This window comes from Temnothorax americanus, unplaced genomic scaffold (genome assembly GCF_048541705.1).
Source record: "Temnothorax americanus isolate GAGA-0224 unplaced genomic scaffold, ASM4854170v1 Scaffold46, whole genome shotgun sequence".
NCBI lineage: Eukaryota > Metazoa > Arthropoda > Insecta > Hymenoptera > Formicidae > Temnothorax > Temnothorax americanus.
Window position 1 is genome coordinate 570,048 of NW_027509613.1, and position 25,173 is coordinate 595,220.

Here is a 25,173-nt window from a genome sequence, read left to right on the forward strand (position 1 = left end):
TTCGAGTTATTTTATGTGTAGCTGTTTCGTATGCATAATTAGTACATCCAAATCTTAATATTTATCGTTATGGAATATTAGATTTTATCTTTAAATAATTTTTTGAAAAACATATAATTATGGATCGGCAAATATAAGAATACAAGTTATATATAAGATAACATAAAACTATTTCAAACTTTATTTCTGTTTGCTGTAGAGACTCGCGTATAATATTGATGATACATTCGGAAACTGGCTAAATATTCTTCTAGAGAGGAACGATATAAGTTACCTGAGTTTCAAAGCGGATTTCGCTCTTTAGCTTATCGTGACATCCGATTCGCGACATATTGCCAAGCCGTACGTTGCGGCATTTTCGTTTTAACGCCCGTCGTCGTCGTGCGTCATTAGAGGAAAACACTCTTCGTCTCCTCCTTTTGCTTTAACGGTCCGATAATGGATGACGGTTTTTATCTCGTAAATTTTTTCCGATAAACCCATCGTGTCGCCGCGCTTATGCCCCGACCGGCCGGGTGCTTCGACCGGCCATTTCGCGTTTGCGCGCCGCGTCCAAGAATTCCTTCTTGGGAAATTAAGCGGGCTTTCAGAAATCGACGTGCACCTGGGGGGTCGTGGCAGAACACTCTTTAAACAGGGAACGTTACGTGCACTGTACAAATGTAAGCGGCCGTTACTCCCTGACCTCGTCGTATCTTCTGTTTCCCAGTTGACACCGCCGTATTCGCGTTAACTGGAGAATAGGATAAACCTGACTTTCTGTGCGCCGTTTTATGGATTTACCCGTCGAGTCATAAAGGATAACGTCGCGCGCACACGGGGAACGTATTACATTTATGTATGCGTATATCACGTATCTGATTGTAGGAAAACGGTAGGATATTATGTCGATTATTAGCGTCGCAATGATGCTAGACAACCGCCGCACCGCGCGGTGGGGCTTTCTTACCTTACTGCGCCATGCAAATTATCACAGGCTCATCCTTAGGTTGAATATCCCGAGTCCAGATTACATCTAGGTTCGTCCCTGAAAAAGAAGATAATAAATAATATAATAAATAAATTGTTTTTTCGAAGGTAAAATTTATTAATCGCACATATTTTATCCGAGAACTTGGGGGGTGTTTGGGGCTACATAAACACCCCAGCGCAGCGGCAAAAAAAATAATTAAAGTTCACATCACAGTAATTTTTATGTTTTTTTCGTTTTTAAATATTTTTTTGTTTTTCCTTATTTTTTTCTCAGAAAATCTATCTACATATCGTCTTCAAAAACTGACAAATTATAAAACAATCAAAAATATGCAATGTGTAATTAATAATGATTTTTAAACTAAGGTATAAAAATAGCTTCAGGTTATGCACAAAAAAATGCCCGTTCTCGGGTTAAAATCGCCTTCGTCATCGGCTTATTACATGCAAAGAATATTATCTAATATTTATTTAATTACTTTTTTCGTATAGAACTTTAAAATATAACAAAAGGTGAGAGACAAATAGAAACATTTCTTAATCCAAAGGCTCGAGGTTTTTTGCTCTCTCCCTTTCTCTCTGTCTCTGCTTTTCTCTTCGTATCCTACCAATTAAAGACTAAAGATAATTAAGCGCCTTTATGAGATGACGCGCATCGGAGCTCGATCAATGACGCCCCGATAAATCGCAAATACGGGATGGGTCACTACACGCTCGCTGGCAAGATGTCCGGCCGGCCGATCGGCCGCGCGCGATTGGTCTTAATTTTTCCCAATTGATTCGCGCAATTACCGATTATTAATGATCTCGGTGATTAGCGGTGCGCGGCGTGCGCGCTCGTTCTCAGGTCGCTCTCAGGCCGGGACGCGCCTGGACCGTTCGCGCGAAGCATATCTCATACGTCAACTTATTTACGTTGACATACGCGCGAGTCTCGCGCGCACGGGCGACGCGACGCGACTCGAAGCGCGGGTCGTAATAAGGCGTGTGTGTGTTTATGGTGAATATGCGGATCGCGTTGCCTTTTACATCAGATTTCTTCCGCGCTCGCGCGTTACTGTGTCGGTGTTGGGGCCGCTAACATTGACGGCGCGGCGACGATCTTCGGGCCGCGGCCCGAACATGGCGTGCCGGCTGCCGGTCGGCAATGCATAAGCGCGCATTATCCAAAGATTACGATTATTTTATAGCGCTATACGCGCGAGTCGTAAAATTCACGTGCCATTTTAACAACTGGCTTCCTGCTGATGCGGGTCCGTGTAGCGGACGAGCCGAGCGCGGCGAGCGATGATCGCGGGGCGAGAGAGACGGGGGGAGAGAACGCGCGACCCGCGCGCGGCCCGAAGGTGGATGGTTTTTAATTGATAAATAAATCACGGCGCGCGCGACACTGATTGAGATTCGCATTCGACATTCTCAATTACCGTCACCGACCCTGAACCCCGTCGCGCAGCGCCACGCCGCGCCCGCCGCGCTGCGCCAAGCCGAGCCTTTTCCAATAACGTCGCGTCGGGCCATTTCTCGCCGTTCGAAATCTTGTTATTGGCGAACGCTTCGCTCTATCGCGATCCGTCACCACCCAACGAACGCAACGAAAGAAGAACCGTCTAACCACGCGCGGCAACGTGAGGCAAATGAATATAAATAAAGTTCGGCGTACATTTCTCTCTTGCATCGAAAAGTCTTCTAATAAGATGAATGATTTATCGGGTGAGCGAGGAAGAATGAGAAATTCGTCGCCGTGAGCCTCGTGACATCTTACTGTCCTTTCGCACACATAAATCTGCTGTTATGAAATTTTTCTGTGGTTACGTGGATCTATGAGTTATGAGATAAACCGTTATGCAACAAGACGTTATTCACTATATGAAATGATAATTAGATCCGATGTTGCTACGAGAAGCGTATTGGACAATAAAGAGTAATGTCAGGGTATATCCCAGAGGGGCCCACGGATTTTAGATCAACTTCGAGAAAAAAATCTCCAACGTGTCCATCCGCGAGCGATAGAAATTTGATAAGCGCGGTGATTAAGCGCACCGAGGGCACTCACAATGGCGTCCGAAAGCCCATATAAATAGCGAACACACGGCGTCGAGGGCGATACGAAGGAGTTACGGAAGTCGTGCGGCGATCATTCTGGTCCTCACAGTGGGAGCGTTTATGTTCTGACAATTTCCAGGCGTGCTTTAGGGGCCCGGCCGATGTCTTTTGTGTGTCGGCCCGATGCGCCGTCGAGCTGGCTCCGCGAGCCTCCTTTGCCTTTACGTTGCCCGGTAGTCGAGGTATTTACCTACTTACGCCCGACACACGAATGCTCGAGAAATATGAGCTCACGACCTCCCGGTAGCGCGGATTCCTATGGCGACGTGAATAAAACGCGCTCACCGCTCGGAGAACGGTCTCGTTGCGTCACGTATATTAGAAGCCTTGCCATAGTATCAATTCTTAGATATATAGTCATGAGATATTTATATGTACCTTAGAAAGAACGCCCTTAATCAAAATCTCGTTCTCTTTGTGTGTGATGTCAAGTCTCTTTTATAAAACATATCTACATATTTGTCAGACAAAGAATAAATAATAGGGTATAATTACTACTAAACCAGAGTAAAATAAATGAAAAGAATTGTAAAAATTATGTTTAACTGGTATGATAATATATGCAGTAGTGCAATCAATTAAAGTTATAGTAGTCATCAATATTAAAATGTATGTACTCTTTCATCTGTTCACTGCTGCATATATTATCATACCAATTAAACGTAATTTTTACAATTCTTTTCATTTATTTATACTCGGCTTTAGTGACTTCATCGAATTATTTCTGTGAAGAAAACAAGTGTCGTCAAAAAGTTATAGGTATGATACAGTTATTCTATATTGGTTATCATACAATGTGTTCTTAAAGAGATTCGCCGCACGATACCCGAGAATGATCGTCCGCGAAATGACTCAATCAACGAGGCGATTTACACATCGTCAGCGCTGCCTCCTTCGTGCTTTTCCTCCGTGTTCCATCGCCGTTCGCTACTTTCGTAGGTCTCGTCGACGACTTCACGATCGGCGCTCGTGAATCGCGATACAACGCTGGAACGGGTTCGGAGGTTCTGCTTCCCTTGCGCAAACCGCAGTAGTGGCCTCGCGACCGCTTCAGTGACGCTCGGCGTGCACGTGTACACGTTCCTTCGTGCGAGCACGCACGCGTATACGCGTTCGCTGTAAGCGAAGATAAAACACGTCCGATGCAATGTCGCGGCAGGTACACAGGTGCACAATGCGCTCTCGGAAAACAACATAGAGAGAAAGAGAAAGAAAGAGAAAGAAAGAAGTACCGTATAGTAGACTACTTAAAATGCATTGGCAATAAGCCACGTCGCGTTACGCGTTGCAGACCGTCCGCCGGGCTTGCGACTAGTATCCACGGTATCGAGCCACTCTCGGTGGAGCCATAAGACTTAAGTCGTCTCGTCTAGTCGCATAAGCGGTCTCACCGACGGCGACGGCGGCATTTACACAGAGAAGAAGCTCGAAGCTTTTCTGCGGACGCGACAGAAGACTTACAATTAGAGAGCGAAAGGATGATGTGAGAGAAGCGACGCGAGAGTTCTGACGCAGCGAAGGCAGTCGCATTTAATTGCAAGATCAAACGGGAGGGATAGAGGCGCGGTAGAAATTATTAGAGAAGAGAGTATGCCGATTTATATCGATGTTGAGCAGCTTCTCGACTTTGGATTATGGATAAAATACGAAAAGGAAGACGTCTCGAGAAAAAAAAAAGAAACGGAATAAATAGAATACTTCGCCAATCATCGCGCATTTTAACGAACGGACACGAACGGATCATCGGGGATCATTATGCTGCATGCCGTTTCGTCATTCCAATTTTCATGATGCGTATCCTCAGACACGAGGTCGACGTGTTCCGTGACCCCGTCGCTCTGCTTGTCCGTAATTAATTGAGAATGCTATTAAAATTATCGGACTATCGCTTCGCGTTGCCCATAAGCGCCTCGCATCTCACGTCTTGCCGTGCAATTCTGCCTCGCCATATCGATTCCTTAAAGTGCCACGAGGTCACGGGCTGTTCGTCGATAATATCTGAACTTCCTTCCAGTGCGCGCGCGCGTGTATCAAGTTATCGATATAATAATTAACTTTGAAATATACCGATGATTATTCAAACCTGTCTTCGGTCTCCTTGGTAGAAAATGTACATGTATAATTTACACACAAATAAATGCTTTTTATATGTACATGATTGAATTTATTAATCTGTAGATATTCTAAACTGTATCCTACTTTCAATAAGATTCATGCAATAGAGCATATAAGATAGAAATTATATAAAAGTTATTATTCACCAAATTTCAATATGCATCAAATGTCTCGTGATAATTGGCTGTTATCCAAAAGCGCCGACTTCCCCTCCCCTCCCGAAGTAATTTGCATGTGATTCATGCGCAAAGGGATTGCATTAAGGCTCCTGGTCCCTGAGCCGAAAACTCTGCGTTGACGGTGGCGACGCCACTCTCTCCTCTCACTCTCTCCAATGGAGAATTCTGTCTTGTGACATGTTGACAACCTATTTTGTTGTGTGCGTGCTATTTCTTTATTATTTGCTCTGTGCTTGTGCTCTAAACGTTTAACGTATTCGTGAAAGTCGTAAAATTGGCCGAAATGTATAATAAGATTTGCATGCGGAAGGAACGTTTTCACCTGCTTTCGATAGTCGTTAAACGGCTGTTTTTCCCGTATGTTTAAACTTCGTTTTATGGCTGTTTGTTTATTGTCGAGAGAAAAGGGTAGTTTTCGGCCAATTTTAAAAGTGTTCTGAAACGATCTATAGTGATGTTTTATTGCAATGTCTTTTTATTTGAAAATGGCATGCACAACAAAATTGGGTGTTTTCCTCGCCTCGATAGTAAGAATCCAATATGGCCGCGGTGACTACCCAGGAGCCTTAACGCGTCGGAGCACTCAGCGAAGACACTATGCCGTGTCTGCGAGGTGGTTGAAACGTAATACTAGTAACGAGTACCTAATTCAAGCGTGGCCGCGTCATAAGTCCGGCAAACTGCGCTATAAGTTGCCCCCGCTAGCCGTAATGGTGTTCATGGGCCATTCTCGGCGCAGGTAGCGACCGGCAACGTTATAGGCACGTACCTACTCCGGAAAACCATCGATGGCGGTCGCAATCGCCGACTGGAATTCCGCGATGAATGGAACTGGCATATACGAAGGCACGATGCGAAGAGGGCCGAAAAGAACCCGAGCGGGAACGGCGTCCAGCATTGTCTCGAGTCGCGGAGTGCGTTGAGGTCGCCGGTTCAACCGCGAGGAGACTTTAACGCCCGAGCGAGCGGTGCCACTCGACGCGGAAGCCGCTACGGGAATGCTTCCCGCTATCGCTTTGTTCTTTTCGAGTTTCAAACCATTAAAGCGGGCTATTCGATGTATTCAACAAGCTAACACGAATCAGTAATAAAAGTACGAAGTAGTTTACCGTTTGTAATAGATATCTACACGTGATCATCTTAGACATATTTAAATATTCACACATTAAATACTTTCGTTACATTAAATTAAGCAATCATAATAGATCATTGAATAAAACTGCAAGACGAGAAGAGCAAGAAGAAATTTATATTCGACTCGGCTGACAAGATGCGAACGTTGGGTCGTTCAAGATTAACGAGCCGTTAACGATTAGCGAGTATGGTATCAAATCAATTAATAATGAATTGATTAAACCGATAAATTGAATGATTCAAGAAATGATTCATATCGATTGTGCAATTAACCTGCATCGCGAGAAACAGCTATTAGCTCGTTAAAGTTTAATGAATCGTTAATGATTATTGAAGACATTATCAAAACAATCGTTAATAAATCGATACGTTGTAAAATATCCGTCAAATTTTTCTCTGTTTACCATAGTCATTAACGCTGCAACGTTTAATATTGATGAAATTGTACGCGAGCAAGTAGGTACATTAAACTGAAAGTAAATTCAATAAAGTATTCAGTAAAGTAATTGGTTCTAAAATAAATATGAAAGATGTGCTTTTATATTATTCTATTTTAATTAAACCTCGCATCAGCATTGAGGCACACATACAAAGTGTAGAAACTGACATATATTATTATATACGTATCAAAATGTGTGTGGAACTTTTCCGACACTCTTGAATCGTGTGGCTCGTATAATAGAAACCGCCGACAAGTGTGAGACTCCACGCTGTGCGAAGCCTAGAAACGCGCCGTGTATGCAAAAGGAACAATCGTCTATAACGTTCGGCATATAACGAACAAATCAACGGCGGAGCACGCCGCGCCTTAACCCCGCGCTGTAAACTCCAAACCGAGATGCGCAAACGCGTTCTCGCTTTCGTTCGCGCGATCGTAAAGAGCGCGCATTTGAATATGAATAAATCGTGCGCAGTCGGTTCGCTCGCCCGTTTGTCCGTCCATTCGCTCATCCGTATGTCCGTTCGTCCGTTTGTTCGTCCGGCGCAACGGCGGCGGCGACTTGCACATCCGTTCGCTCGTTCCAACTCCGCGGAGTGTTTTACACATGTGCATTTATGGATTGCTTAATGGCGGCCGCCTACAAATTAGACGAGCGGTAAATCAGACATCGAGCGGACCACACCGCGCCTCGCACAATACCGCTGGCCCCACGGTGGGCAATTGTTGTTGCCCGCGCGCGCCATAGCCAATAAAATATTGGGTGCACCGGGGCTGGTGGGGCGCATTCTCGACGACGACACCAACGACGTCGACGATGTCGCCGATGACGGAGGTCCGATCTCTCTCGTCCTCTCGTGGCTTTCGCGCGTCGAGAATAGGCAAGCCGAAGCCCAGTCATATATCACAAGTGGATAAAGTGCGCCTCGGAAAGAAATAATGACCCGTCGTGTGGAAATACGTGAGAAAACCCGGCGACCATTGTCCTCACACCGCTAATGCGCTAATGGAAAAAAAGACTTGGCTGGCTTGGCGGGCTTGATCGCCTCGCCGCGATTATAATGGATAAAGTGGATTTTCCCGTAATGTCAGTGGGTTACACGCCGTTGTTTTTCAGGCTGGATGTGCGAGGTATCGGAAATCGACTGGCGGCAAATGACGGCAGATGCCTTTTCCCACTTTCCCTCTCTATTTACTCATTATCCTATATATTACAAATGTACAGTTATCTATCTTATACATGCTCATGGAAATACCTATATTTTTTTTATTATTTTGTTTTATAATATTCTCCTAAATTGTATTACTTCAAAGAATATATATTATTCATTTATTTCATCTTTTATTGACATTCTCTTAAAATATTGATTGTTGCAATAATGTTACAATGTTAGAATGTTTCGAAAACTCTTTACGTTCCAGAATTATCCTCCGTTTCAACCGATTCCTTTTCGACCAGCATTAATGTACCTATTCCGTACTAAACAAATTCATTTTACGAAATCAATTCACGGCGCGGTGAAGTACGACTCCGTATTCCACGCGACCGAAAACCACAACGAGTAGAGACGCGTTGCGGTGGCTCGCTCGGACGCAGGATGCCTGGTACAAGGATAACGTACTCTCGTCGAAGCGACGCGACGGTGGTGGCAACGACGCGACGGCGATATATACGCAGCGGCAGAAGCAGCAGCAGCAGCAGCAACGATGGCAAGTTGCGCAGGAGCATTAAAAGACACACCGCGCGCGCGAATAGTGATTACTACGAGACCGCTCGGAGCTATGGCCGCAGGTTGATTATCTCACCTGTCCGGACTCTTTTACTCTCGCTGCTGCTATAATAGGTTCCTCGTCCCCCATGCCAGTGGTCTACCGCTGCCGCCGTACTCGCCGGAGCGCGCGATTATATTTCTTGCTCCCCTACATACCCTCCCGCCACCCTCCCCTCCCGCCCGCCCCCACCGACAGATCGGCGGCCTCCTTCCGCGTTGCCTTCGCGACTTTGTTTTTCCCTGCTCGCCTCCCGTGTTCCCGCAGAAAATGATCGTCGGCAGCTGCTTGGACGCGATTTATTGCCGATCGGAACGATTTCCCGATTTTTCAGTCGGCCGTAACGAGAGACGGCGAACGCGATTTTCTGCACGCCGCACGATGGGATAATATAGCAAAGATGTAGAATGGCAATTTCGCTGAGCGTTTTATTACCCAACGAAAGACGATGACCAAAAAATAATCACATCTTCTCGGTAATATATATGTACATATATGTATTATTTTACTCATAAATTTTCAAAATTCCTTTAGCATAACAACAATGTAAAAAAAGTGCTATTTTACAGTACAGAATATAACTATATATATATATTATTGGATCGTTAAATCCCTATATATAGACAAAAATAATCGCACGAAATTCTCACATCTGAACAATATCGCAGCGAATCTGCACGGGATAATCGGAGAATGCCCTCGAATCGCTAACACGTCGTCTTTACTTTGTCTCCATTTATGAAACGAGGTCCGAGAACGCGCGCGGGCAATTACTCAGGCGATCGCGCACACGGAGGCGCAAGCGGAAGGAATAAATCGCATAATGGAGGAGAGTAAACGAACCGTCGTAGGCATGATCTATGTCGCGGAATCAGATTTTTTGCCCGCGTCTATGCCCGCATACGTGCCATACAGAAAACTCCATTAGACGTTAGATCTTTCCTCCTCGTTCATCACGGAGACGAACGCGCCAGAGTGCATCGAGTCGGTGCATCCGCGCGCTCCCGCGACACACTCGATAAAGCGAGACCGTCGAGACGGTCGCGGGGTAGGGGCATTCACGTTGGAAGGGGTTGCAACGTGAAGGAGAAACGGGCGGAGGAAGGACAGAAGGGGAGAGGAGCGACTTTGCGGCGGCGGTGGCGGCGGCGACCGCGGTGCCAGGGAGCAGAAGAACCGTCGCTTTTTTGTCCAAGTCAATATATCAGCGCGGGGGCCATGTCTAACGGGTAATGCACTGCTCGATCCCTCCTGCACGACGAAAGGAAGCTGTTGCTGCTGCCGCCGCCGCCGCCGTTGCTCTCGCTGCGGCTGCAGCGGTAGCGCGGCTGTTACCACCGTGAAACGCTCCGGGCAGTCGCACGATCGTCGTTGTCAGGGAAGAAAACTACTTCATTTTCCGCGCCGCCGACGGTCAAGACTCTGCCGCGGGGGTCAAAATCGCTGCTGGCGCGATTATTGTGTTTTTCTGCCAATACCGAGTCGATGCTCCCTTCGCCGGTCCTTCGCCAGGCAGAGAAAAGAGAGATTGACCTGTTCTTGTTGATTTCGTAAATTACAATATGCGATAGGATAGAAGTCAACGTGTTCGTACGATAGAAAAGTTAAACGAATAAGAAATGCAGAAGATGCAAAGTGTAATCGCGAGATCCTTATTGGCAACCGAAGGTAAATAGCATAAGTCTCGGAAGTAACTTGTTCAAGAGACAGATAATGCCGCGTCTCTATACGCGATTGCGCGTATAGACGATAGCGAGCAAGTCACCGATTTGACAAATTGCCTCCCGCCTTCTCTCAGGCGCAACTACTAGCGCGACGATATTACAAAATCGCGGCGAATTTTTTCCTGTTTCTTTTTTTTTTGAATGCCCAGGTCAGGTCGAGACACTCCGCTCAATTAGCCTCGCATTCCACGGGAGACAGGTGCTGTTTACCGCCCGTGGTGTACGACATGTGAATTTGATCACAAAGTTATAGATGAGCACATGTAATATATTCAGTAGATGAGTATGCACACGCGGATGTATTTTAACCCCTCAACCTTCGGCTTCCAGATAATTTCGAGAAATCGATCAATGATGAGCAGGCAGTTTCCATCTCTGTCTTAACGTTATCAACATTATCTAACGCAGTAATCAATTTCATTTATATATACTCATAGCATGCTGCGAAGAGATATATAAGATAGATATAATTATTAAATCCCATTCCAAGTAAAAAATATGTGTACATCTCAATTATTAAAAAAACGAGTTCCGTATACTTTAGCGTATACTTGTATTTCCGTAAAGATCCGATACCTCCTATTCAAATGTAAAAAAGGTCCAGATGAACCATCTAGATAAATCTAACATGCTTGCAATCGCATCGCGCAACGTTTCGTTAACTGGTTTCTTCGACGAATATAAATAATCGTGATTCGATTGCGTAATGAGCAGAATTATACGCAAACCTACGGTCAGATCTCCGTAATAGCATTTATAATGCATGCCAATTTCACCGCGGAAGTGTTTTTAGGCCGTCTGAATGATCATCGGCCGCGTTTCTCGCGAATCTTACTCAGCGAGTTTTGCCCCATTCGGAGACGCCTAACATCAGTCGATTAGCATCCAAGCGATCGTTTGGATAGCGACGAATTATTGTCACTCACGCCATATGAGATCACCTTCTTTTTCTGTTTTTTTTTCTCTCTCACGCACAGCCGATCGGATGAACGAGAATGAGACCGCGTGTCGATCCTCAAAATCATCTCGATCGTCAAGGAAAGCTGGATGATTTCTCATCCGACAAATAAAAATTGCTAATTTTTTTCCTCTCCTATTCTTCTCTCGCGTACCAGAGCAATGTTACACGTGCGGTCGCGCTGATTTGATGTATCGCACGAATTAGAAGTTACTCCGCGAGTTACTTATCGTCTCGGCGAGAAAGACCACCCGAAGTGGTTATTGTCGAGACGTTACTCTCGCGCAAGTAGCCCAGGAAAGGCTCTCTCGAGATAAGTGCGAGGCCATGAAAACCATAATTTATTACGATGGCTCTCGCCGGGAGGTATCTGGTTCACACACGGTGCGCGAACTGACCTTTTACTTTTACGCATCGCCGTGCCTTCTTCGGTCTCGCTGGTCTTACGAGCGGAGGAAGGAGCGGGAAATGAGTCTGGTTTTGCGCACTGAAAACAGGAGAGGGGAAGAGAGGAGAGAAAGAGATACGGTATTTGGAGCAAGAAAGAGGGCTATTCTCGCGAGTAGAAAACTTGTGTTTAGATACTTCTACAAATAATATCCATTAGAAGATGGAATTATCTAGTAAATATCGCGTATGCTTTTTTATCTTCGAAACTATGTTGTTTTATGTTATCAGTCAGATAAACTAACCCTCAGTTACGTTACGTTTTTACATCCCGATATTACCTCACCAGGGTCTGATGAGAAACCCTGGCGTCTTCTCCAGCTTGTATCTTTAAGACAAATGCATCAATTTGACGTCTGTTTTTTTTAATCGATACATTTTTTAAAGATCTATAAGACTGTGTTGGTTAGATTATTCCAAATTAAAAAATGTAAATGTTATTTAGAAAAAAAGAAAACAATTTCGGTTAAAAAAGTTTTGTAAATATTTACTAGAGTTTACTTGAGAATGTCGCAGCTGTCGTAAAATTAATATCTTGACGCTAAGCTACTAGATATTATTTGATTCTGTAAACCAATAAAATCCATTATTTTAATTTTTATACAACACAAAATATTTTTTCTATCATTATATATATATAATTATATATATATATATATATATTGCATAAATACACTGTTTTTAATAAGATTTACTTATTTACTTGTATTTTGACAAAAATCGTTTTTGTCACGCTATTACCTCACCAGGGTCTGAGTGACCCTATCGTCCCACTTCTCACTTTCTGCCGTGGCTGCTTCGACCGAATTAACTCTAGCAAGTGGCCAGGCTAGTGCTAGTGAACCTTCAAACTTTTCCTCCCCCCGGGTCCGGAGTCCCCATCACTGCACGTTCAAAAAGGGCGCGAGTTTTAAACACGTGCAGGGTCTTTTAGACCCTGGTGAGGTAACTGAGGGCTGAGTATGTTTCTGACATAAGACAAATTTATCAGTTCTGAGACAGAGAAAAATTTAATCTTTTTTTAATTGCTTGAAATCGCACAGAAAAAAAGAATATAGTCCGTGCTTGTATTCTAACTTAATATCGTTTCATCGCCTATATATATATATATATATATATATATATATATATATATATTATATATATATATATATATAATATGTATATATATAATCGCGAATAGACTAATTCTATAATAGGAGATCGAGTCAAATTAAGTAATTTCAAATTAGTGGCGCATTCTTAAGTTAACGGTTAGTCGCGCTAGGCCTTCCCACCAAAACACGTGAAGGTCCAGTTAACGCCGCCGATCCGAATCACCCGGGCGATATTATTATCGTCATTATTGTCGTTATCATTATTATTATATGGTGAATACGCAAAATACACGAGTGAGTCGGCGAAGTCATTCTCATCCTCGTCCGTCGTGGATGGAGAGGAGAAGAGAGGAAAAGGAAATGCTGCGGGAGGAGGAGAAACGAGACGCGCGGCTACGTGAGGAAGGATGAGACGAGGATCTAGAGGCCTTCACACGTCTCTCCCTTTCTCGTTCTTCACCTTTCTACCTGCCTATCTTTGTCTCGCTCGCTCGCACCTTCCTTCTATGCCGTCTCTATAAACCGTGCGGGTATTCGCCAATTAAGCTCTATTGAAGCAGCCCACAGGCACCGCAAGGTGGCCCTCCCCCTCCTCCTCCCGAGCCCTCTCGCCCTCTCGCGCCGGAGACCTCGCCGTTAAATCCAGATTAAGAGCGGCGCATGACACGTTGAATCCGCGGCTCGTCGATCCAGAAACATTTAATTTAGACGTTACCGCCTGTTGCCAGGAGGAGATATCTCTCTATTCACGAGACACGCCGTCTCTTCTCCCCCGCGGCCGACGTTCAGGAGCGGACCACTCGAGAGCTCGTTCACGCTCAAAGGAAGTTGCCCTTTGCGGTTGGGACTGCTTAAAAATCTCTAGAAAGACGTCGTGTAAACAAGATGCAATCCGCAATGCCCATTCGCGTGTAATTCCAGACCGAGAATTTATCCGAATTAACCTCTTACAATTTAAATAGTAAATTCTATTTAATAAAAAAATCTTAAAACGTATGTATAAAGATATTTGAAGGAATACCTGACACTAATTATTTAATATTAAACATTGAACACACACACACAATTAAATGGTATTTAAATAAATATTAAGTAATTATGGAAAAAATATAAAATCGTCAATCATGTTCCTGCGGTGTCACTTTTTATCAATAAGCATGTACGAATGTAGCACAGTCCGCTCCGAAGACATCCATCGCGGGATGTTCCGGAGCACCTGGACAATAAGGAAGATGTGTACAAAGAGGAGAGGGCGGAGTAGCACGCCGTCGTTAAGCCCGTGTCACACTACGTATCGCGGACATGGATCAGATTGGGATTACAGATCGCGGATCGGATGTCAGCCAATCACAGATGAGCTGCTCGTCTATGATTGGCTAGATTACGATCCGCGATCCGCAATCTCAATCCGATCCGTGTCCGCGATACGTAGTGTGACACGGGCTTTACGGGATTGTGATTCGGAATCGCGATCGTATACGAGCACGGGACGCGTATACCGGCGTGCCATGCCGCGCGCCGAACTCCATCGACCTCTCGTCGCCCCCCTTCGATGTGTTTATCCAACGATAACAAATTACCGAACGAATATGTACAGTCATACTCTATAATTGCGACTACCGGCGGCGGCGGAGGCCGGCCGATCAAGCGTCCCACCGCGGGTTAGAGAATCCGCGAGAAAGTCGAAGGTGAGGAGCACGACGTGAATACAACGGCGGGCCGCGGAACACGAGGCGGAACACGCGTGTATTCCGAGACTCCGAGGAGGCATCATAAGAAGACAGGAGGAGGACGCATTCGCGCGTCGCCCTCTTATAACCGCGCGCGCGTAGACCATAGATCGCTTCTATTTCTATTCGTCGTGCAACACGCGGCCCGGCGCGGCGTCGCTCCCGCGACCCTTTTCCCGCAGATCGCAACGTCAAATTACTACGTGCGCGCGCGCGGTACCCGACCGAACGGTAACTGCAGGCGATCGAGCGGCGGGAGGGGAGGGGGCCCGGAGGAAATAATACGTCAGACATGTATTAATCCCTCGCGGTTCAAATATTTCCCCGCTCGGTAGTTCACTCTCAAGTAATCTCGCTGGGATTCTGTCGAGAGCGGTACGGGCTTTCAAATCGTTTGCAATCGTTATTCGCAAATGAAGTTATCTTAATGTTGAAACCCTGGACGTTTTGCCGAGAAACAATCCCGACATTCCCGACATATCTGTCAGCGAGCAATGTATAGAAAAACGTTCCACAATTTTTTTTATCGAATTTCTTTTTATCCCAACATTTTTTAAATATTCCAAAAAAAAGAAAACTACAGAGAGATGTGCTTAATTTTGCAAAGTCATTCTCTATTGATAAAATATTTTATTAATAAGTAGTAATAATAATAATAAAATTAGGATCTCTAATTGTCCTTCGAATCTTGAGATGCGCCATTGCTAGCTTGAAAATCTACCCACACGCCGGCGGCGACTTCTCGCCGCCGTATTTATGCCACGGCATTCGCGCAGCCGTCGTCGTCGATAATCTGAAAGTGTAACGTTGCAACGGTTCGCCACGTAGATGCTCCAGACTCGAGCAGAGTCCCGAGCCGCGGAGCCGGCAAACTCTCACGGCCTCTGAACTCGCACTCGTCATAACTGCAAATGGAATGAATACCTGCCTGCCCGTCTATAGTGGTAGCCACGAGTGGCCATTGCCGGTGGATGGTTACTGGCATTTACGGCACTAACCCACTGAATGCAAGCTCTAAGATTGGCTCGAGATATTAAGCGTACTGTACGTACACGTACACGTGAACCACCTACACGTGCGCGCGAGCAAGCGAGCGAGCGAGCGAGCGACACGCAACGTGCACGTAGACGTGCGCCACACACATAAAAGCACGCGCACGCACGCAAACACACGCGAGAGCGTCGAGGTGAGGATATACCTATCTACCTGCGCGTACTACGGTAGGTAGGTAGGTAGAACGTACCCTCCGGAGGCAAGCCGAAGCAACGAATTACGCGATGACCCGGCGACGAAGACAACGATGCGGCGACCACGGAGTGGAGAACAGAATAAGAGTATATACAGGGTGAGTCACGTTACGCCGATCGTCTCAGGTAACTCGCAGTATTGTCGTGACAAAAATTTCTTCAACGTATGGGCTGCACAATTTACACACCTACGAAATGCACCGATAAAAAGTAAACGAGCGTAAAAATTCTTATTCTTTCTATATTATTGTCAAATGTGTGTGCGTTAAATGTTAAATATGCAGTGTGTTGGTGTATAAATTTATGTTATCGCAATGATTGTCGAGTGAGAAGATGAGATTGAAGATTTGGAAAAATATTACAAATACTAATCACGGCCTCGTTGGCCGTTTGGCTCACCCTGTATAAATACCTATTCGCGCATACGCGCGATGTGATAGGCAGTAGGCACGCCGACGCCGCGCCGCGCCGCGCCGGCGACGAGCGATAGAAGGTGCGACGAGGTGCGAAGGTGGCATCGGCTCGAGCACCTGCTACCGTCATTATCATCAGGCCGGCACTCCAGAAAACACGGGGAGCAAAGAGACGAGATTCGAGTCTAATTTCTGCCTACGGGCGCAATCCGCTCTCGTTGCCTGTTCACCGCCGCGCCGCGGTAGAGCAGGCCAGATCCGATTTACTTTGCTCCTTGCCCGAGCCGACCATTACCACGCCGTGGCCGCGACAAAACCGTCTACGTGCGATTTGTCCGCGTTGCTTCCGGCGTTTTCTCGATCCGTCGCGCGAACGCTAATTCCCCACGACAGTTACGCGATTATAGCGGCGAACTAATAAAAGCGGTAACGCTCCGGTGGATCTAATTACGATTTTTCAACGATACGTACAATGCCTGCCGAAACGTCGACATCGTTGCCTTGATCGTTAAAACGAAATCACGAGCTTCGCATGTAGTAGTAGTAGTAGTAGTAGTAGTAGTAATGGTTGTGTTTATTGACGGCCTAGGGCAAGCCTTCTAACGTCACATGAAAGGCATATATTAAGCAGCACAATATGGGATACGAGCTTTGATTAAATAGCAAGACCGAGAAGGCATAAAGGAGCAAAAATGAGCAAAGGTGTAAATTATGTATCTGAATTATGTACGTAGCTTACACGCAGCGAAATTGACGGGAAAGATTATTCGATGTTTCTAACAAAAGGGAACAAATGCCAAGCTAACGGATCTATGACCCGTGCAAGAAATATTTACATAAACACTTGATATACAATGTTTAATTGATAATTAAAAATTGATAATTGAAAATTTCTTACTTAGATATTAACTTTGCACAAGTTCAACTAACAATAAGAGAGTGTCTATTAAATTGGCATAATCATTTCAGAATAATCGAATAAATATATATAGGAATTTAGTACTTTCTTGTTAATTTTGTTGCTGCAGTTTCATTAGAAATGATAGTACCACATTAAGTTTAAAAAAGATAGAACACAGTTATATATACAGAAATATCATAGAACACGTACAGTCAAAAAATTTATGAATAATAAGCAAAAATATATGCTTCTTCAGTGTTATATTATATTATAATATACTAATTAGTTGTTTTATTTCTTTATTTATTGTTCCAAGCTTAATCCATAATTTAAAATAAAGAAAGGGACATGGTTAAAAAAAAATTAGATGCTAAAGCAAATATGCGAATACATACATGTGTCGTGACTCATTTATAAATTGAGATAGATGGAAGGTCTAATTGTAAGCAGCGTACTTTGAATAATACGGAGAACGGCTGAAGAGTTGCGAGAATTCGAGCGGAACGAGAGGAATTACGATTCAAATACCACACCAGTCGTGGTGAGAGGAAAGAACCGCGTGAACGCCTTCTTTCGCAAAATGAGCAACTTCGGCAAGTTGCTCAATCTATCGTGCGGATCGAATTGAAATTATTCAATGCTTACCCGAGGCATCAAATCGAGAGGTCGATTCTAATCCACAGAATTGATAGTTCGAGCGGTCTTTTACACAAGTAAGGACGTATCTATTAGAATATCCTAGCATATATTTATATTTAATCATGTGCACCTGTGTCTTTGCTATTCTATTCAATAACTCTCGTTTTTATTTATATATTATAAAAATTATAATAAAAATTATAACAAATAAAAATTATACCACAATTATATTTTGTGTTCCGTGATAATTATTGCCTACTAATATTCATTGACGAAATTAGTAGAAGCGCGAGAATATCCAATCAATGATAGCCTCGCCGCGGATGATTGACCCGTCGAACCGCATTTCCCGCGGGAAATGCACATATATATTAAAGGTACCGTTCACATACGCAAATGAAATTCCTGATACGTTCGTGCGGAGGTTCGAGACGGAATGAAGAGATGGCAGTAGGTACACCACTCATACGTACCTTAAGCTTCGAGATCATCCCTTCTCTCTGAAGCTATTTCGCGCAAGAAGAAATTACGTGTGACACGTTATTCATACATTACTGCTCTGGCAATATGATATACGCTCGCGAGAGATTGCTCTTGCGATCTAATTACGAAGAGATGTAAAGTTTGCTCAGTTCTTCGCTTCGAAAATCGTCTCTCGACTCGTGTCGAACTTTCAAAGCGCATGCACTAAAAGGTAATCGCGCGCATAAAAAAGACGGAAGGAAGAGGGTCCGCTCGAATGCGAGAAGGCGGTGGTGTACCAGTGGGGATTTACCACCCAGCGAAAAATTAATAAATCCTGCTCTTAAACAAACAAACTCCACCCACCCGCGGATCGGATAAGAGAGCCGGGGCTATTGATTTATTAATTTAGAGCTGCCCATTCTAAGACGTGGCCAGGAAAGGAAGGCAGAAGGAGGAGTGAGAAAGAGAGAGAGAGAGAGAGAGAGAGAGAAAAGGAATGGTCGAGGAAATATATCCGCTTGCTCACTCGCGCTAGCACGGACCGGCGCGCTTCTTCGTAGCGCTTCGAGACCCGAAGTTAAGGGATCCGCTATCCGATGTGGTATCGGTAATTATAGCCCTGAACGCGGGCGCGCGTTGCTTACGTTCATTACTGAATTATCGGCTTCGCTCGGCAAACAATGTGCCTCTTTCAACCCTCCCTTTTTCTTCCCCCCCCCTCCCCTGTCTCGCCCCCGCACAACCCCGTCCTGCGTCGATCCTCTTCCATCGAGCGCGAGGCGATCGAGCTGGCTTCGACCTGCCTCGTTCCTTCTCTCTTTTCCGTCCCCCTCCTCCTACCTCTCCCGTTCCTGCCCTCCTCTTTCGTCGACATGATGCACCACGGTGTGTATACCTTCTTCTCGCTTCACCCTTGAACGGAATCAGCGTTCTATCTGATGGGCCACGGGCTGAACTACGACTGTGTACCTCTCTCGTTCGTTTCCTCCCTCTCTCTCCGTAGTCGCGACTTGCTCTCACTCTCTTAGCTCTCTTCTTATTCCGCTCTTTGTGGAATATATCGCGAGAACGCGGAGCGCGCCGATGCCTCCTCTTTCCCGTCTCGTCCGCGCGATAGCGATTACAATGCGCTCTACGAAGTAGATATTGTTACCAATGTAATAGAGCCGAGCACGATTTTTCGGGACCGAAGTTTTGAAGTTCGTGAAGAGAAAGGGAAGAGACCGCGGTTAGCTCTCTATAACCGTCAGGCGGAATTTATCGTTGCGCCATTCGAAAGCACGCGAAACCAAAGAAGTTGATAGCGGTGTACTATTACTTCCTTTCTCACAGTGTGAACAGGAACTTAATCTCGGCGGCCGATGTATATAGTATACAAAATGCGCGCTTTAACGAGGCAAGTCGGGACGAGATTAACCGCATGGACGAGACGGGAAACGTCCGAAGCTCCGCTTCGGCGCGTAGCGCGCCGAACGGTTCTATTCTCGCGAGGGGGTTAAAGAGGATCCCGACGAATGTGAATTCACCTTAATACGGATTCTGCGGAGGCAGCGGCACTCGGAACGAGCGAGCGAGCCGATGGGGCTTACGGTATACCACGCGGACTATACGCGGTCCTATAATGAGGACGCGCGGCGTGCTCTTTCGCTGCGTCATCCGCGATGAGGAACGCAAGAACGCGCATTACCCACGGATCGCCGTGGCTCCTCCGGTTCATCGTGCGACCACTCGAGCCACCACCACCACGGCCGCATTTTACTCCGGGCTTCTTTTTCGCGGTGCTCCATCCGCTGCGGATTTCGATCCGCGGTGACGCTATACCGAGCGGTACGACATCGCGAGTGACTTTTATGGGCGGTTAGCTGGCAGCTAGATAAAAATCACTCCACGTTGGAATAGATGTGTGTACGTCTGTCTGCAGTAATCGAAGATCATAAATCGTTAGAGGTGACAATAAATTTATTTCGGCTACCAGCACTGTAATATTTAACACACTTGATATTTGATCCGAGTCGATATTGTCAAATGCAATTACGAATGGATCAATCAGAATGTTAGAACACATTTTGTGTGAAAATACCTCGAAGGTGTTAATCATTAATTCGCGAGAATTCCGTTACAAACAATTCAGCTTTCACAGCGACCGTATATATAGCGATGAATTCAAATGATCATAATTATTATATCATCGAAATAATTGGAACGGTCAGCAGGCAGGAAATGGATAACGGCGCGTTTGGTTCGTAGGATTGTGCCTTCTGAGATGCGGTGGCACGTGAACAATCGAAGCCCTTAATTCCCGGGCACGAGACGGCGGACGCCGATGATTCACGACTAGCCGGTTATAGGTGGCTGTCCCCGCCGCGCCCCGCCCGCCGGCTCGAGAAGCTATTTTCTCGCGGCGCTATTTTCTGCCTATTCGAGGGCGAAACCTTATAGGGTATAGGTCATCCGCAGTCGTTCCTAGCGAGAGATTCCATGAAGCCGTAGCTGACCGCGTTGCGGTCTCGCCGATGAAACGCGGCGCGGGGGATGGGATGGGGTTGAGAGGGAAGACGCGTTCCATGTAGCGAACTCTAGCTGACTTGGTTTAAGAGTCTAATCCTGGAGCACAATATTATAGATATTGTGGCCCGGTTGTGTTCGAGTTGCGTCGGCGGATAATTTATGCCGCGGCGATTCCGCGCCGCCCAGTTCGCCCTAAAAATTATTTATTTGATTGAACGCCGCTTCGGGGAAGGCTATTCTTGGACGAGCCGAGCCGATGATCGCTCGCTCGCGGGAACAAGTTCTCTTTTGCTCGTTTAAGAAAGGAGACGAAAGGAGCGCACGGTGGCGTACAGGTGGCCGAACCGATTCCGAAAGAAGTGCTGCCAGGTTCGAAGAATAATCCCGAGTTGCGTTCAGCGCGATCGAAGTTGACGCATCAACGGCATTGACAATTAATAACTGTGACGACACGGTTTGCGCGATGAAGATATTATCTGCTTAAGTTGGCACATCGAGCACATCGAGGGTGTTTCAATAGCGCCGATTTTACGTCCGTAATGATAGTGGTGATATTACATAGAGGAATAAATCGTGGCGCGTTCGATAGGCGAAGCGCAATGGATAATAGACGTTCGTTCTTGTAATTGGGTACACCTGTGAGGCTGGAGCGATGTCGAAAGTGCGAGGTTCACGCATGAATCACGTATATCGACTGAGTATACCTTCGAGGTTGTTACGTTAATCGCGAGTCGGAGATCGATGCAGATGCGCGTGAACTTCGCCTATCATCGCGAGTAAGCTAGTCCACGCGAATGACCGTGACAAAAAAAAACCCGATTGCGAGTTCTCGACCTGTAACTTTCTAACGTTACTCATTAGCTTCCCACACTTGCCGTCGTACGCGTCTCCCCGCAGACAATGCCCGCGCGAGCATTGTTTCACGACGGCCATAATTCGTAATTAAGTCTCCTGATTAATTATCGATTTATCGGCCAATTATTATAATTATCCATACCTGCGCCCCGCCGATCTCGTGCACCAGAATATTCCGTTTTATCAGATAGCCCGAAAGGTCTCTCTTCTCCCTCGTCGCGCACGAGAATTCTATGCGGCTAGTCTCGTAGATCTTCGTAGAAGCATCGCAATGCCGGGTACTTGCAACGTTAAGTTATGTTTATTAGTTAGCACAGTTACATTACCTGAATTATTTCCGACCTATCACAGAGTAAAAGTGTATACGCATTTAATGCACGACAGTTTATGCAAATCACGTTAAAACAGTCCGTTTAAGTACTTCGCTCTATACGGTCACAGATATGAGTTCTTACTTCTGTTGTGTCGTCGGCGCAATCTCACGGTCGGTCGAGCACGAAGGGGACAAAAATGAACGGCTTGCAGCCCGTCGTCGCGCCGCGCCGGACGACCGTATCCCTTTCTCGGTATTCCGCGAGTTGCGAGCGCGCATCAGGACCGAAGACGCGGCTGAATGCGAGAGTTGGACGCCTGGACGGTCGATAGAGGAGGAGTGGCCGATGCCAGATACGAGAGGGTCGACCTAACTTTATTGTATTTAATTAATTACTCCGCCCGATAGCCGATCCTGCAATTTGTACCCTCCTCGGACCGCCAAGCCGCGGCCGCCGCCGTCACCCCTCTCCACGCTGTTCTTCTTCATTCTCGGGTCGCCGCCTCCGCTCCGCTCTCGCGATCACCCGCGGAATCACTCTCGCCCTTGTACTCGCCCGAGTATCCCGCGAACGCTCGACGGACCCTCCGTACGCGATTCGTCGGGGGTCGGTTACGCTTTCTGCGGCGTTCAATATACGAGCGCGAGTGCGTGGGAGGAACGCGCGTATATAGGTATTGACATTTTCTTTGAACTTGAATTATGCACAAGGCGGCGAAGTACGCGCCTTCCGCTTTATTCACATGACTCGTTCGTTATATTCTCTTTTAGCATTATGCCCCGAAGTATCTGTTAACAAGTGCGCCCATTGTCGCGTATGCAGATTTCAAGGATTTCATATTCCCATGCATCAGGAAAGTTTATTGTAAATAAAATCGTATAAATATAGCGTGCAGAATGGTCCAAAGAATATATATGAATTTAATGCGCGACGCATAAGAAAGAGCGTGAGAAGGACCGATTTAGGATTATCACGTTCCATTCTTCATTGATACATGCGCCGCGGCTAGATTAATTCAAGTGTCGTGGGGTACATCGCTGTAGCGACTCGTGAATCCGTTCTACATCCGCGATCCGGCAGTATTATACCCTCGCGGCTCTGTAATGCGATACAATAAATTACGCGTGGCTCGCGTAACTCGGTGCGTCCTGGGAATGGTATAAGGGGAGTACGTCAGCGCGACGCATGTCGCTGTAAGCGGCATAAATCAGAGTTAGAGAGAGCCGATCCTGTGCCGCGCACGTCGCGGCAGGAACGACCGCGCTGCGTGTAAGGCCGCGTCACAACATCGATAATGCAACCATAATGCTAATTTACCGCTCATACCGAAGGAATTCGCGTCTCTCCCCGTCTGGGCGCTGCGACTCCGTGCGTGCTTCGTCGATCGCGCACATGGGAGTCGCGCCAGCATTAACGCCGGTTATTCTCGCGCGAAGACTTGACCTTGACCCTAGTCGCGACACGGTTCACGTCCTCGCCAAGTACGATTTCGATACGCTCGATCTTTTTTTTTTTTTTTTTTTTTTTTTTTTCAATTCTTTACGCGGCAAGCAACTTCTGGTAAATTCGTAACGTAAGTTGTACTTAGCATCGAGAATTTAAGACTGGAGGTGTATGCAAAGCACAAGCGGGTTTTTCTCAATAGGATAGTTCTTTTCCGTTGCCACGAGAATCATGGAAATATGTTGAGACATACAAAAGATGTGCAAGGGGATAAGACTTGTCACGGAGATTTAACAGGAGTCGTCGCTCGTTAGAAAGAGATTTTATTAGAAAATTGATTCCTTTACTGAACGCACGTCACTCGACCGTAGACTCCGTTGGCGGTAGATAAATTCTATCGCAGGTATAGGACGAGCGAGCACAAGTCGGACGAGCTCGTCCATGTCATCTCCGGCATTCTAAAACGTTTCGGTCTGCGTAACCCCGTTAAGTACACACACGTTGCAACATCCTCGACACGTTCACGCCAGCGACGCGACAGGATCACGCGCGCGATAGTGTTCCGCCTATTAGCTCGAATTTGGAGCTCTCCATCCGTCTGTCCGAGAGTCCGCTGCGCGGCCGCGCCGTAGGCGCGCGCGATACTATGGAGAAGAAGTGGTCGAGAGTCAAAGTCGAACGTGCGAGAGAGCGCGTATAAACATTCGTCTGGATGAACGTCGACCGGTTAAGGCGCTACGCTATCGAGCCTCGAAGCCACCGGCGGCGAGTGCACTCGGAACATGACGTCTGCAAGTCACTTCGTGACCGTATCGTGGGAAACACAAATATGTAACTGGGCGTTCTCCTCGTCGTCATCGTAACGGCGCGGCTCGCCGGTAAATTTAACGCCCGACATGGTGAACGAGCGGAGTCTCGCTGGCGCAAACAACGTCCGCGGTCTCTCGACATCGCGGTCCGTGAGATGCATTAGATTTTTAGTTAACATTCGTTCGCATGAAATATGGCGAGGTCAATAACCGGCACCGAGAACGTGCATTCGGTGTTACCGGTGGCGAGACACCACACGTGAGTGAATTCTCTCAGATTTAAAGCAATTACATATTTTTAAATATTGATAATCACATTGTTTTCATATTTCTAGATATTGTTATACTTTTAACGTCGCTTTTTAAGACGAACCCGTTTGAATCTCTAAATTGTAGATTGAATTTGGATGCGTATGCAATACGTTCGTAACGCTTCACGCTGACCGTCTGTTCACCGCGCACCGCGGAGTAACGCTAATTATACGCTATCCGCCGTATAATTCTCTGTTTTCTGGCCAAAGTGTAGGTAGTCATTAGGACGTAGACGGCGATTAGGCCAGAATACGGAACAAACTTATCCACTTAACTAAGTAACCCAATTTTCCTCGTGATCCCATCGCGCGCGGTTCGGCTCCGCTTTCTCCCGCTTTGCACTTACGAGACGTAGCGAGAGAGCAGGGAGAAGTAAAAAAAGGGACGGGGAACGAGCGAGGCGGGATGAGGCAAGGGTAGAGGCGATTCAAGCGGAAAGCGCGCGCGGAGCTCTCGTGTGGAGCCCTGCCTCGGAGATATTAACATTATAAATCGTCCAGGCCGGCGACACGCCCGGGGCGGAGCCGATCGTATCGGCTCGATGCCTACCTCTCCGGACCCTGATATCGATTACACTCCGGTGATTGGCAGGATTCGTA

General features: G+C 46.2%; 1 long non-coding RNA gene across 1 annotated transcript in view; it reads right to left on the reverse strand.

Annotated features, from left to right (window-relative positions):
* LOC143903406 (uncharacterized) overlaps positions 1 to 25,173 on the reverse strand; it is a 274,617-nt gene that overhangs the window by 132,913 nt on the left and 116,531 nt on the right. The window contains exon 3 of the long non-coding RNA XR_013258712.1: positions 950 to 1,027. This is a non-coding gene — a long non-coding RNA (uncharacterized LOC143903406). The remainder of the gene's footprint in view (positions 1 to 949; positions 1,028 to 25,173) is intronic.